At 44.6% G+C, this 13,554-nt stretch overlaps 1 long non-coding RNA gene across 2 annotated transcripts in view; it reads left to right on the forward strand.

The window, feature by feature from the left end:
* The window catches only part of LOC118541432 (uncharacterized), a 33,528-nt gene extending 21,892 nt beyond the window's left edge, over nt 1–11,636 (forward strand). Inside the window, exon 4 of one of the 2 annotated variants that reach the window (XR_013442812.1) lies at nt 11,089–11,636. This is a non-coding gene — a long non-coding RNA (uncharacterized LOC118541432). Of the gene's footprint in view, nt 1–37; nt 2,201–11,088 lie in introns of those variants that run through there. The other variant, XR_004920110.2, reaches the window with a different exon arrangement.
* Nucleotides 11,637–13,554: the final 1,918 nt, after the last annotated feature.

A 13,554-nucleotide genomic window follows, 5' to 3' on the forward strand; every position in this document is an offset into this window, starting at 1 on the left:
AAAGAAATAAAAATAAAATAAATAGATTTTTTTTCAGTTACAGATGGAGCATCTCTTTAGAGAAGACTGGACATTGAATAGCTTCAGTATTGAGGCTTGCTGACTCTCAGGGTCTGCGTTATTCCTGAAGATGGCAGCACACCCTCTCTATAGGCTTTGACTTCATTTTCCCCATCTGAAAAATGAAAATTCTGTCCCAAGACTTGCTTCTCCTTTGGAACAGAGGAAATGCATTGGGCTGAACATCAGAAAGCCTGGGCTCTGACTCTGCCCACACACCTGGAACAATGAAACTCAACTTCCCACAGCCTCAGTCTCCTCCTGTGCTAAATCAGAACTATATTCTGAGGCTACTTTCTCTCAGAATTTACGTATTAGTTAAGGCTCTCTGGTTGTAAGCACCAATGGAGTTCACTGAAAGATAGAACTGAAATCTAAAAAGAAGTCACATAAGCAGGCTTCAGAAAGGGGAAGAGTAGGAAGGGTGGAGGTTCAGAGGAGCCAGACGTAATCACTTATCCCTCAGCATTTCCATGGGATGCATGTCACACCCCTGGAGCTTCAGCTTCCTATGACCAAGCATTTGATTGTCTGATACTCATTCCTGGGCAAGGGATCGCCTCATCCTAGATGTAGAATTTCAGGAAAAATGACTGACAGAATACAAAAGTAATGAGATACGCTTTCAGGGCAGTCAAGGCAAATTTTAAGGAGCAGGTCCAAGGTCTTGTCTCCAAGAGATTCAAGCATGTATTTTCTTTCTTTCTTCCTTTCTCTCTTTCTTTCTCTTTCTTTCCTTTCTTTGGGGGACACACCACAGGACAGGAGGAATGTCCTCAAAACTGAAATAGACATAGAGAGGAGCCCAGAGGCCCACACAGAAAATAGTGACATGCACAGACTCAGGACACACATCACGTGGAGACAATCCCAGGGGCACAAGACACACAGACATACAGGGAGACGCATAGAACCAACATACCTCCCCGCCCAGCAGGTGCATGTTCGTGGGAACACCAGACACACACGGATATGTACATAGAATAGGAACACACCCACAGGGACGTGTGAGGCATGCAGGCTCAGGGACACACACAGACAAAGGTCACAGACACACAAATATAGAGAGTATAATGCTGAGTGAAGTAAGTCAATCAGAGATAAACAAACGCAGTACGATTTCACTCGTATGTGAAATTTAAGAAACAAGACAAGTGAACCAACGAAGAAACAAAGAGATGAACCACAACAGCAAAAACCCAGACTCCTAAATACAGAGCACACACTGGTGGTTGCCAGAGGGGAGGCAGGTGGGGGGATGGGTGACATACATAAAGGGGATTAAGAGTACACTTATCTAACATTTATTTTCTTCCTCAGGATATGCATACTTTTGCTAGAGACTGTAACCAGATTTGGCTTTAGGGAATGTTCTTTCCCCATCAGATACAGCTTTGGAGATGTTTTTACAATCTATCACTGCAAAAAAAGCCACCCAAAACTTAGTGGCTGGCTGAAGACAAAACCATGACATTGCCCATGATTCTTAGGGTCAGGACTCCGGGCAGGGCTCAGTGAGGATGGCTTGTCTCTGCTCCACATGGTGTCAGCTGGAGAGGCTCCACTTGGGCTAGGGCATCCACAGTGGCCTCTTGCAAGCAGGCAGCTGGTGCTGGCTATCAGCTGGGAGCCCTAAACCACATCTATGCTTAGTTTCTTCCCTTCCCCAGCCTGCATCCCTTCACCAATCCCCATCTCAGTCCCTGCTTCTAGGAAGCTTGGCCCATGTCCCTGGGCTTCTATGTCCTCACCCACACATGACAGGGGTGCAGCTGAATTGTATGTCAAGGGCTTTCAGGCTGGGCTTGGGCACACTGGGCTTTCCTGCTCCCCTCTCTCCTCCTCCCTGAGTTGAAGGGGGAGTTTTCTCCAGATCCTGAAATCCAGAATGTCAATGGGCAGTAGAGGGTTTGTAGTTTTCCAAGTCACACAGATCTAAATTACTTCTGGCTCTGAGGCCGTGGACCTGCTCCTTAATTTCCCTGAGCCCTACTTTCCTCATCAGGAAAATGACGATATCCATATCTATCTCAGAGGATTGTTATGAGAATTAACTGGGAAAAAAGAAAACAACAACATATGAGGCACAACTAGAGGGCCTGGCACACAGAAGTTGCTTAATAAATGTTATTTCCTCTTTCTTCTTTTGCTCTAAGACTCCATTACTTTATTACATTCCCCCCAGGAAGAAAAATAAATAATCCCAGTACCATGTACTTTCCCTGACAGACATGGTATGAGGGGTGACATTGCTTAAATAATGTTCTTAGGGAGCACAGTGCCTTGGTGTGAAGTGTCAATGGCTGAGATTTGATCCTGACACCTGACCCAGGGCTATGGTAGGGTCTTGGGACCCATGATTCCCTAGTGTTTAAAGGAATAATAATTACATTAATTTCAGCTGTTTTGTTTCCAAGGTCACAGGATTCAACTAAAAAAAAAAAAATATGAGGGGCGCCTGGGGGGCTCAGTCGGTTAAACGTCTGCCTTCAGCTCAGGTCATGATCCCAGGGTCCTGGGATCGAGGCCCGCATCGGGCTCCTTGCTCAGCGGGGAGCCAGCTTCTCCCTCTGCCTGCCGCTCCCCCTGCTTGTGCTCTCTCTGTCTCTGTCTCTCTCTCTCTCTCTGACAAATAAGTAAATAAAATCTTTAAAAAAATAAAAATTAAAAAATGAGAAAACGGATTTCTACCTTTTTCATATTTATGAAAAGAAACCCATGCCTACCAACCTCATTCCTGCCACAGTTTAGGCTGAGCAGGATGAAAGTCAAAAGCTATTCAGACTCCAAGTTAGAACTTCATCGAATGATTTACCTATTTGCTTCCGAGTCAATAAAAGTTCAGCACTAGACCCTGGAAATGAAAACCACAAATTTGTTCACTTATTTTACTACCAGTCTCCCAGCTTTTGTGTCCCCTAACTTATAAGCCTTTTCTAAGTTCTCACATTTTTAATGTTTTGCCAATAAAAAGCGAGCATGACTTCTTTCTTCCGACAGGTAGCAAGCCACGGTTACATGTGAGCAAGGGTGCCGGCCGCCTGGCTCCGTGGCTGGACTCACGCAATCCTGGTAGCCGCCATCGTGAAGGATGGCCGTTGAGAGCCGTTTTCCATAATACGTCTCATGGAGATGCTGCTTTCTCACTTACATGGCTTGCCTGAGAATTGGAGTTTCCTTCCTTCACTAGAGAGCCACAAGCCCTAATTGTTCAATTAATTTTACAGTGAGACCAGCATGGGATTCACAAGGGTGTTGTAGGATCATGTGTTAAGTACCACATTTCACACACCAGATAGCAACTTGAACCAACTTTCAAAGCATTTGATTTTATTTGCCCTCATTGCAGATTTGCTCAGCAAGTGAGATGGCATGTAACAACCTAGAGGTCAGGTAGATGTAAGAAATCACTTAAGAAACCACAGAGAGTTTATGGACTGGCACAAAGTTTCGTGTATGATTTACATTCTTATGTCCATAATTTAAGGAACCTTCATGCTTAACTCTCTGCTCTACTTGAAGACAATGCCCAGAAAAATAAATGAAAAGGGAAACATATATTTAACCTCACTAACAATCAAAGAAATACTACCTGAAATTACTGCAATATTTCTGTCCATTAACTTGGCAAATTTAAATCATAAGGGGAGAGTATGCGGAGTTGGGCATCACCATATACTTCTGACATGGGTATAAATGAGGACTAGCCATTGTGGAGGGCTCTTTGGCATTCTGTGTCAAAACCCTTAAAAAGAAAACCTTTAACCCAGTTGCACTTCAATAATTAACTTTAAAGAAATAGCCAGAGACATATTCAATGATCTTTTGACAAACACGTTACTTAAAGTATCATCCTTAACAATAAAAACTAGAAAGAAATGACCAACAGCAAAAAATTAGTTTGATAACCTGTGACACATCTGTTTAATGAAATACTATACACCTGTCAAAAGTGATTTTTCAGGGGAGATGAGAAAAAGAATTACATAAGGCCACAGTATGGTGGCCGTTTTATTTCAAATAAACAGAAACACATGTATATATAGATATTTCTATATGGGTATGTATATATGTATGTATGCATATATAGGTGTGTATTTATTCATGTCTGTGTGTGAGCTTAACACATTATCTTTTTCCTAGACCACTCACTAAACTCATCCTCCTCCTTCCATTTCATTTCACTCTAGTTAATTCTCTACAAAGCAGTGACAGTGACCTTTTTTTTTAAGATTTTATTTGTTATTTATTTTAGAGAGAGAGCATAGGCAGGGGGAGGAGCAGAGGGAGACGGAGAAGCAGATTCCATGCTGAGTGTGGAGCCCGATGCAGGGCTTGATCCCATGACCCTGAAATCATGACCTGAGCCAAAATCAAGAGTCGGAAGCTTGACAGACTGAGCCACCCAGGCGCCCCGAAAGTGACCTTCTTAACTAGATCATAGCACTGCCTTGCTCTGAATCTCTAATGCCATCTTTCTACATTTAGAATAAAGCTAAACTCTTTACCAATACCTCTAGGGCCATGTGTGGTGTGTCTCCTTCCCATCTTTCTGTCCTCATCTCTTTAACTCACTGATTGTCTCTGTGTCTGCACGAACGATGAATACCATTCTGTGCAAAACTGCTCTGATACTTTGAGTGAAGTGCCAAGCTGCAGGTGCACTGTTCTTCAGGTGTGTTAAGTCAGAGATGGGCAAGAACATTAGAGAACTAGATGATGACTGACTCAGTTCCTCTCCTCTGTCCCCAAGGAGTCAGTGGTGACCTGCAGTGGGGCTGGGAAGGGGGTGGAGGAAGAGGAACAGAGGCCCATAACTTTAGGATCTCTATTCTCAACTTGTTCCTCGAGTTGGCAGGAAATCTCAGGGGGATTGTTAAAATCAACTTTTAAAGATTTTATGGGTCTGCTCTGAAAATGTAACCTGGAGGGGGCGCATTAATATCATCTTTCTGCTATGGATACAATCTTATTTAGCTAATGTTACCTTCCACAATTTCCCTGACATTTTCAAGTCAACTATTAACATGAACAAGGTACCATTTTGTTTTTGTTTTCTAAAGTTCCTTTGATTGCATACTTGGGCTTCTTGTCCAAACAAGCTCACCTCGTTGAGTATTCTCTAAGTAAGGAAAGAGGAAAGAAAGAAAATTAGAATTATGGATCTTTACTTAGATTTCCCATAGTCTTACCAACCAGAGAGAAATAGATAGGCATATATAATTCCAATCACGTATTTGTACCTGTGTGTACAAATGTATATATTCACAACAACACACATACCATACACATGTGTATAGATAGATAGGATCACGTGTATGTATAAAAATGGGGTCATAGGGACACTTATAAGGACTTCCCATTTACAGGAATAGTACAGACTCCATAGAGTAAATCTGGCAAGGTCTCTAGGCTGATTTTTCAGGTTTTTTTCAACTTTTCTACGTTTTGCCAGAAGGATCTTTCCCTGGCCTCCATTGTAATGAATGGACATAAAACACAAAGGCCTAGCTAGACATTAACCAAGGCTAAACTTTACTTTGAAAGGCCAGAAATTTACCTCTTGATTTAGCCAAATGGAATATGCCCCATAATTTCCAATCTCTGACATTTTGCTCTTGCTTCACCTTCTGCCTAGACTGCCTTCCCCATCTACTTTTTGCATGTTAAAATCCTATCTTTCTTTCGAAGTGTATCTCAAGTGGCCCCTCTACATGGTTGCCTTTTCTGGTCCGAATCCCATGCCTTTTCTTTGTGTTTCTTTTGGAAGACTTATTGTAAACCGCCTGGTGCCAGTGGATTCTCTGTTTGCTGACGTTCCCCTCCACAGCATGGTAAAAGCCCCGTCGCTCTGCCCCTCAGAGCATCACCAGCCTAACTGAGGGGAACCGAGACTCCATATTCCAGAGTTTACCTTTTTTTACATGTTGTGTTGGATTTTGGTGTGAGAGGGACCAAGAAAAAGAATTACTGAGGGTGTGGATAGAAGGAGCCATAGGACCTACCTTGCTGAGGAGAGACCAGCGAGCAACACAACTCGGTGTGTGTGCTGTGCTGACTTCCCAGGATCTGAGTTAACTGCCAATAGGAAGAAATCCATTATTGGAAACACCAAATTATCAACACTTATGAGGAGTCAGCCCTAGTACTAAGTACTTAACCTATATCATCTGGTATAATCCTTTAAAGAATCACATGGATAACCGTTAATCCCATTTTAAAGATGAGGCAACTGAAGCTCAGAAAGGTTAGGTAACTTTTTCAAGGACACTTCGCTAAAAAGCTGCAAGTTGGGCGGTAAGCCCAACTTCATGAGCTTCCAAGCCCCTGGTCTCAATCACTTCATTGCACGGCCTCCTAGCGGAAATGGTGGTGCCGGAGGTTTGCAATATTTCCTGAAGAGTCAGGGTGGGAAGTGAACTGATGCAAGAGAGGCAGTGATGGGCCTGGAGCAGGACATCCGTCCTCTGCACGGTAGTGGGTGTGTGCTTGTGTATGTGTGCACGAGGGTGTGAGTGTGTGTACGGGTGTGCACGCGGGGTGTGTGCGCGCATGCGCGCGTGTGTCTTAGGGGGAACACAGATGGCGGAGTCCCTGCAGCAGGTCCGCCCTGACACTTTATCAAGGTGCACACCCACTGCCCGTGCAAATGGCCCAGGAGACACACGAGGACTCTGGAGAGTGAGAGCAAAGTTTGGATCAATTGGATCCAGGCCAGTGACGGTGGCTGTCGGGCAACTGGCCCCTTCAACAGCAAGAGAGGCTCTGGCCCGGAAGACAGGGGAAATCGGAGTGTCGCTGTGCAGGGCAGGTGCTAGCTCTTGCCTGAGCCGGGGGCCACTGACCCTGTGGGAACTGAGGCAGGGAACGAGCCACGGTCCCCAGGAAGCCACTGGAGAGAAGGGATTGTGGGGGTGGGGGAAACTCTGGTTTTTGCTGCTGAGTTGGTGAGTTGAGTTTAAATAGCTACTTCTGTGGGATGCTCACCATTTAAACTGTGCTTCTCAATCCTTGATATTTGGGTTTCTTGTGCTGCCAGGGTCTACACGAATATCTCTATTAAAAGAGGGGAGGGGCGCCTGGGTGGCTCAGTGGGTTAAGCCTCCCACGCTTGATTTCGGCTCAGGTCATGACCTCAGGGAGGTGAGATCAAGCCCCTAGTCAGGCTTGGTGCTGAGGGTGGAGTCTGCTTGAGATTCTCTGCCTCTCCCTCTCCCTCAGCCCCATTCAAGCACTCTCTCTGTCTCTCTTTAAAATAAATAAATAAATCTTTAAAAAATAAATTTAAAAAATAAAAGAGGGGAAAACCCCCTAACTTCCATGCGGTTTACTTTGGAATGTAAGATAATAAAGATTCCAGCATGGCCTCCTGGCTGTGCACACCACTTTGCTCAGATAGTCACAGTTGGGAGGAGGAAAGCCCTCCAACTTTGACCTTGAGCAAGTCCTAAAAAATTAATCAGAGGTTTGGGAGGTTGTCAAAGCAAAGCTAAAGTGGAGAACCCACAGACTGCTCATTTGGTCCAAGAAAACATATTAATAATTCTTCCACTATGAAATGGAAGAGATGGAAGGTGATAAAACACAGGAGGCTAAGTTGCTACCAGATAAATTAATAGGAATTTTGAATGTTTCCCCTGGTCAGCTGGCATGACAAGGCTTTATGACCCTGGGACATGGAGAGAAAGGAAGATAGAAGAAAGATCTTAGTAGAGAGAGTAAAAGCGGGCCCCCCAACAGTGAAGGACAGCTGGGGCCTCAGGAGGAAGACACGCCAGTAAGGGTCTCTCTCTCAATGCGAAAGCTGTAGAACTTAATATCGTTTTCTGGTATTGTGTTTAAGCTGTTTGTTATACTGCACTTCTGCAGCATATATGAATTTCAGAAGTTATAAAGTCAAATGCGCAAAAAAATCCTTCAATTGTTTCTAAAATAATTTTTTTTTTCTTGAGCCTCCGTCTCTCTGAGGGCCAAAAATGTAGTGTAATTCAATTTGGTCATCAAGAGAGAAAAAACATAGCTTTACACATCTCTCCATCTCTCTCTCTCTCGATTTGCATCTAAGTTTCAGGGGAATTAGGGAGCCTCAAATCATCAGGACAGGTGAGACACTGCATCTGTAGGAATTGCATTTGGCTGCAAGGAAGAGAAAGCTCCATTAACTAGTGCATCATAATAATCAAGTATGTCGTCTGCCTTATATGACAAAGACTGGAGTCAGGGAGTCTAGGCTTTATAGGAGGCTCCATGAGGCCACCAAGGACCCAAGCACTTTCTACCTTTTTCCTAGCATTGTGCCTTTTGGCCCCATGCATGTCTCCTACTTCACCTTCCACATCTTGTGTCTATTCCAGGAAGAAATAAGAGGAAGAGCAAAGGTCAAAAGGCACATCTTAGCTGACTCAGCAGCTTTGGGGAAAATTTTCCCATACTCTGCTTATATCTCAGCAGCCTGAATGGTGTCCTGTGGTCATTCCTAGCTTGAACAAAGTTTGAAAATGTAACTTTTTTCTTTAACATCTCAGAACAAAATGGTTGCCCGGTACTATAGAGCTAACGGCTATTAGCCCGCACCCGGCCGTGTCTCTCAGAGGCAGCAACTGTCCACACCAGCATCCTCGGAGACACAGTTTCTCCCCAAATCCCTAGGAATCATCCTTATTTCCACTGACATTTACCTTCCTTCTTCATTGAGACACGGTGGATTTTGTGCAGGAGACTGGGTGTATGGAAGGGGGATGTTGCTGATGTGAGCGTCCAACACCCGAGGAGACCCAAATGCCCTGTTTCAAAAGCTGTTCACTTGGGTAAATAAAACCTCGGTAACGTTCAGAGTACGCTCTTCTATTCCTACTCTTGGGACCTGGGCACTGCAGTAACATTTGCAATTTACTAACGACAAGAATAGATAAATCCCATGGAAAACAAATTGTTCCCTCACGTGCTACTTTCAGATAAATTTTGGTGTTTAATTAGCCCCAGCACTTCAAACAACACTCTGTGAATTCTCTGTCTCTGAGCAGTGGAAACTTGATGATGTCCTTTTGTTCTGGAATGGGAGTTTCTTTGGTCAAAAAGACACAAACACAGCACCTATTTTGTCCAGCTATTGAAAAGCAGGTGTCCAGATAATTTAAAGTTAAAATGAAGTAAGCTGCTCCTGCCCTCTGTCAAGGTCAAAACCTGATTTGCAAATGAATGAATCACGATTCTTGCCTCATGATTCTCAGTGAGCACATTACCCCGAACTTTCCTTAAGTTACCGTATCTACTGGGTCAAAGGAACACTGTGAGGTCAATAAGTTTGCGCTGTGTTTCATGAGTTTCTCTTGGGTTCAGGATCATGTAGGCTCCTTTAGGATGCTCGGGCAGACTGCCTTTTCAGACATCCAGCAGCCTCTTCTGATAACACTGGATGTGCAGCACGTTTGGAGAATCCCCCCATAGGACACTGGTGTCTGCAGGTCCTGGCCTATGAGAAAAGGGAAGATGGACTAAAAAAAATGTCACTCTGAGGACTTTGAAAGGAATAGGATTCCCCTGGGAGGGTTTGGGGGAGCTCTGGGGACTTGAGAGACTAGGGCAGCTACCACTCACCTCTTCTCAGTCACAGACCTCTCCGAGAAGCTTGTGAAACCTACAGATCCTCTATTCAGACACACAGTGCTCTAGGGCTCTTTTTTAGTGTATTCTTTCAGGGGAGGCAAAGGATGATTTCAGTTCAGGTTAACAGCCCTTGCTTGCTCCTTGAAGACATGAAAGTGTGGCCATGCCTCTCCTCTCACGGCAGAATTTGAGGTGCAGTAAGGAAGAGAGGCTGAGAAACAGCAGTAGAAGGCACACTGACTTCTTCCCACATGGCTTCTCATCTGCAAGGCTGGGGATCTCAGCCCCCTCCTTCAGTCCTATCCAATCTCAGATGTGTAGACCGAGCCTGGCACTTGGTCAGCTCTGTTCTTTCACTTGGGGTCTTGATCTAGGAACCAGATCAAGGAACCATGCTCTTATGAACAAATCCCTGCCATGTATTCTATTTTCAGGCTCGAATCTCATCTTTTGCCCGTTTGAGTTTCTAGAGTCCTGTCCCCAAGGTGTGAATGGGTTTTGGATTTTTTTCTCACAGCCCACCTCTAACCTTTCTGTGCTGTTGGCCCTGATTACAGGCCGATTATAGTTCATATTGTTTCCAGATGACTCTGGGAGAAAGTGTCAGCAATGAGCAATGGGCTTCTCTTAGGTCCTCTGGAGTTTTTCAGGTTCGAGTTCATCAGTGAAATAGGTGCGTTTCCAATACCTTTGTACCATCTAGCGTTTCCTTCATGAAACATTATTTTGTCCGATTCTATTAGATGCAAGGTCATATCTCCTGTCTTTAAGAAGTTTATGTTCTAATGGGACCAAAAGAGAAATATAATGTGATATGCATCATAAAACTAAGATAAACAGTGAGGAGACTGTGATACACAATGCTCAGAGGGGAAAAAAAATACTGGCTTTGAGCCAAAGGCTCAAAGAGCTATGAAAGCTATGGTAAAACCAACTCAGAATTAGGTCCTGGATTGTGGCCACAAAATTGAGGTGACCTGGACAAGTCATTGTTCAAGATATGTCTTGATTATTGTATCTATAAAATGGCATAGAAGGGGATATGATTAGATGATAATTCACGTCTCCACTTGCTTTAAAATTATATAATTTTGTAATTCTATAATCTAGTTCATCACCTTCGATACTTAGGTTATTTCAAAGAAATTACACATTTTCCTATCAAAAGACAAAAATGACCCTTCTACCTCATCCAGAAAATCATAAAATTATTGGAAAATGCATGATACACACACTGGGATTTTAAAGAACCTAACATTTTACAAATGTTTAAAGGAGTTCCTCTTAGTAATAAACTCCAATGTTTACCGAGCAATTAATATGTGTCAGGTAATTTGCTAAGTGCATTGTGTATGTTGTATCATTTAATCTTTGCACAAAGTCAGTGGATTAAGTGTTATTGTTATCATTCCTATTTTACAGATGAAGAAACTGAGGCTTGGAGAGATTAAGTTACTTTCATAAAGAATCTCAGTTTGGATTTGAACTTAGGCATTCTGACTCTACAGCCTAAATACCCTATTGCTGCTGTGGCTAGTTTTTCCAGTGAAGTGAAATTTTTCATCAGTGCTCTATACTATTTCTCAGGTCGCAGATACTGTGAAAATCCCATGAACTGCCAGTCTGTAAGCTTTCATCCAAAAGGACAAATACATCGACAAACACACACATGCACTTACAAATGTGCACATATAGATATATTCAGAATCCCAGAAACTCTTTTGAAGGCCACTGCACAGATTCAAGTTTTCCTACTGAAAGCCAAGAATAGCTGGAGCAGACTCTGGAAGGACTCTTCCTTACGGTGAGACACCGAGTCAAATTCAACTGATGAATAACAAACGCACTAAAGGTAAAACATCTCAAATGATGTGTAAAAACTCCAAGTCAGCTTTGTTTTTCCACTGAAGAGAGCCCCTTAGAAATGAAGACTGAACTGTGTGTCATAATAACACGTGCTCTGCTTCCTTCGCCGCTTCTCTTTTGGCTGTTGGTGAATTTTTGGTTCACCGGGACGAGGCCGTCTTGCGAGGGAAAGGTGATGCCATTTGTCCACTAGGGGGAGACTCGCGCACATTTATCACCTCGACTCTCTCCCGCGGCCAGCCCCTGCCTTTAGATAAGAATTGGAACTTGATTACCGCAGTGGCTCATTTGCTCGGGTTCCTTGGCTAAGCAAGGCGTCTGAGTTTGATTAACAAGATTTTCCACCTGATGTTCCACTCTCATTTTCGGAAGCTCTGAGGACGGGAGTAAGGACTATTATGCAAATAAGCTAGTGCCCCCCACTCCCACCCCCTTTCCCAGGGGCCTCTGAGCTGAGCGGCTCTAACTGGACCCTGGGGGCGCCCGCCCCCGGTGCCTGGTTTAGGGAAAGCGCAGCTGCAGCCCCAGGAGCTCCAGCGTGGGCAGGGCAGCAGACCCAAAATACGCACTCTGCAGCCGGCCCCGCCGCTGCCTTTTTTAGCTTGTTTGCGGCCAGGCTGACTCACACAGCTAAGACAGCAAAATGTACCTGCGGTGACGGCTGGCGGTATTCAAATATCCCTAGTTTCTTTTCTCTTTTTCCTCTCCTCTCCTCTGCCCTGCTTCCGTCCCTCTCCATCACCTCTGCCAACTTATGCCTCCTGCCCCGGAGCCGCCTGGCCATGGCCAGTCCTGCGATTGGTTCTCCGCGGTGAGGGAGCTGCTGGCCCCGCCCTTGTCTGAAGGTGACCTCCCAAGTCCGTGCATTTTCTGAGCGGTGTGCATTCAAATTAGGTCTGGAATGTTATATCTCTTATCAGGATGTGCAACAGTCATAAATATACACACCCTTCACCGAGTTTCATTTTGCTGGCTTCGGAAATCGTTTTTGAATTGGAAGAGTTTTCTTTGTTAAACCGGAAGGTGGAGGGCGTGAATGGCACATAATGTGCCCACCATTCTTCCTCCTCCCTGGATTTGAATTTGGAGTGGGCATGATTCAGAAGAGGGGAGACTATCCTTACAGGCCACTATTCTCCATATGTGAGGACACCTTCCTAATTTAGTATCTACCTAAAAGCAATAAACTATGATTTTTTTTTTAAGTTGTTGTACACTGAAACCAATGTATTTCGCTTTCTAAGACAAGAAGTATAGTTTGTATCGGTGGGGAAATCCACTCTGTCTGCCGCTGCTTCCCCGTTGCAGAGAGGGGGCGAGGTGGATGGGAGACCGTCTACCAAATGGGGAGCACTGAGAGGTGTGGATAGACGCAGGGAAGCCCTGAGCTGAAGGTGGGGGTAGGGGCCCGAGAGCAGGAGACTGTTCTTCCGCGGGATGCATTTGGGTAGGTGTGCTCCGAAGGGACGTGGTGTGGAGGGGGTTGGAAGAGGAGAGAACCGAAGGGGAATCGTGGAGTGCGGGAAAGACATAAGGTACATACGAACTCTAAGCTGTAAGCTTCCTCCGTCTCCCCCCGTCTCCCCCAAACCATCGGGCCATGGTCCATAGGGCCAAAAGTGTTCTGTTGATAATTTTTAAAATGGAAACCAAGAAAAGTGTCTAAGTCTCATTTTCACGTGTGTTCATTCTTTCAAACAAGTAGTTCTTGAACGTCTACTATGAGGCAGGTTATATTCTAGGAGCTGAATGATACAAAGGTGAACCAGGCAATAGAAGCTTCCTACCATCTTAACCCTCGCCTTCCGGTGGAGGGGGTATGGGGGTGAGGAGAGACAATAAACAAGTGAACAAAAGTACACAAGATCATTTCGGAGAGCACTCAGTGCTGCGAAGACTCACACAGCAGTGCTGGTTACGGAGTGGCTGGGATGGGGAAGAACATGCATGGCAGTGTCCAGTCAGGAGAAGGGAAACCACTCCAGGATATTCAAACAAGAGAACTTTGATACAGGGCATTTA

This window comes from Halichoerus grypus, chromosome 12 (genome assembly GCF_964656455.1).
Source record: "Halichoerus grypus chromosome 12, mHalGry1.hap1.1, whole genome shotgun sequence".
Taxonomy (NCBI): Eukaryota; Metazoa; Chordata; class Mammalia; order Carnivora; family Phocidae; genus Halichoerus; species Halichoerus grypus.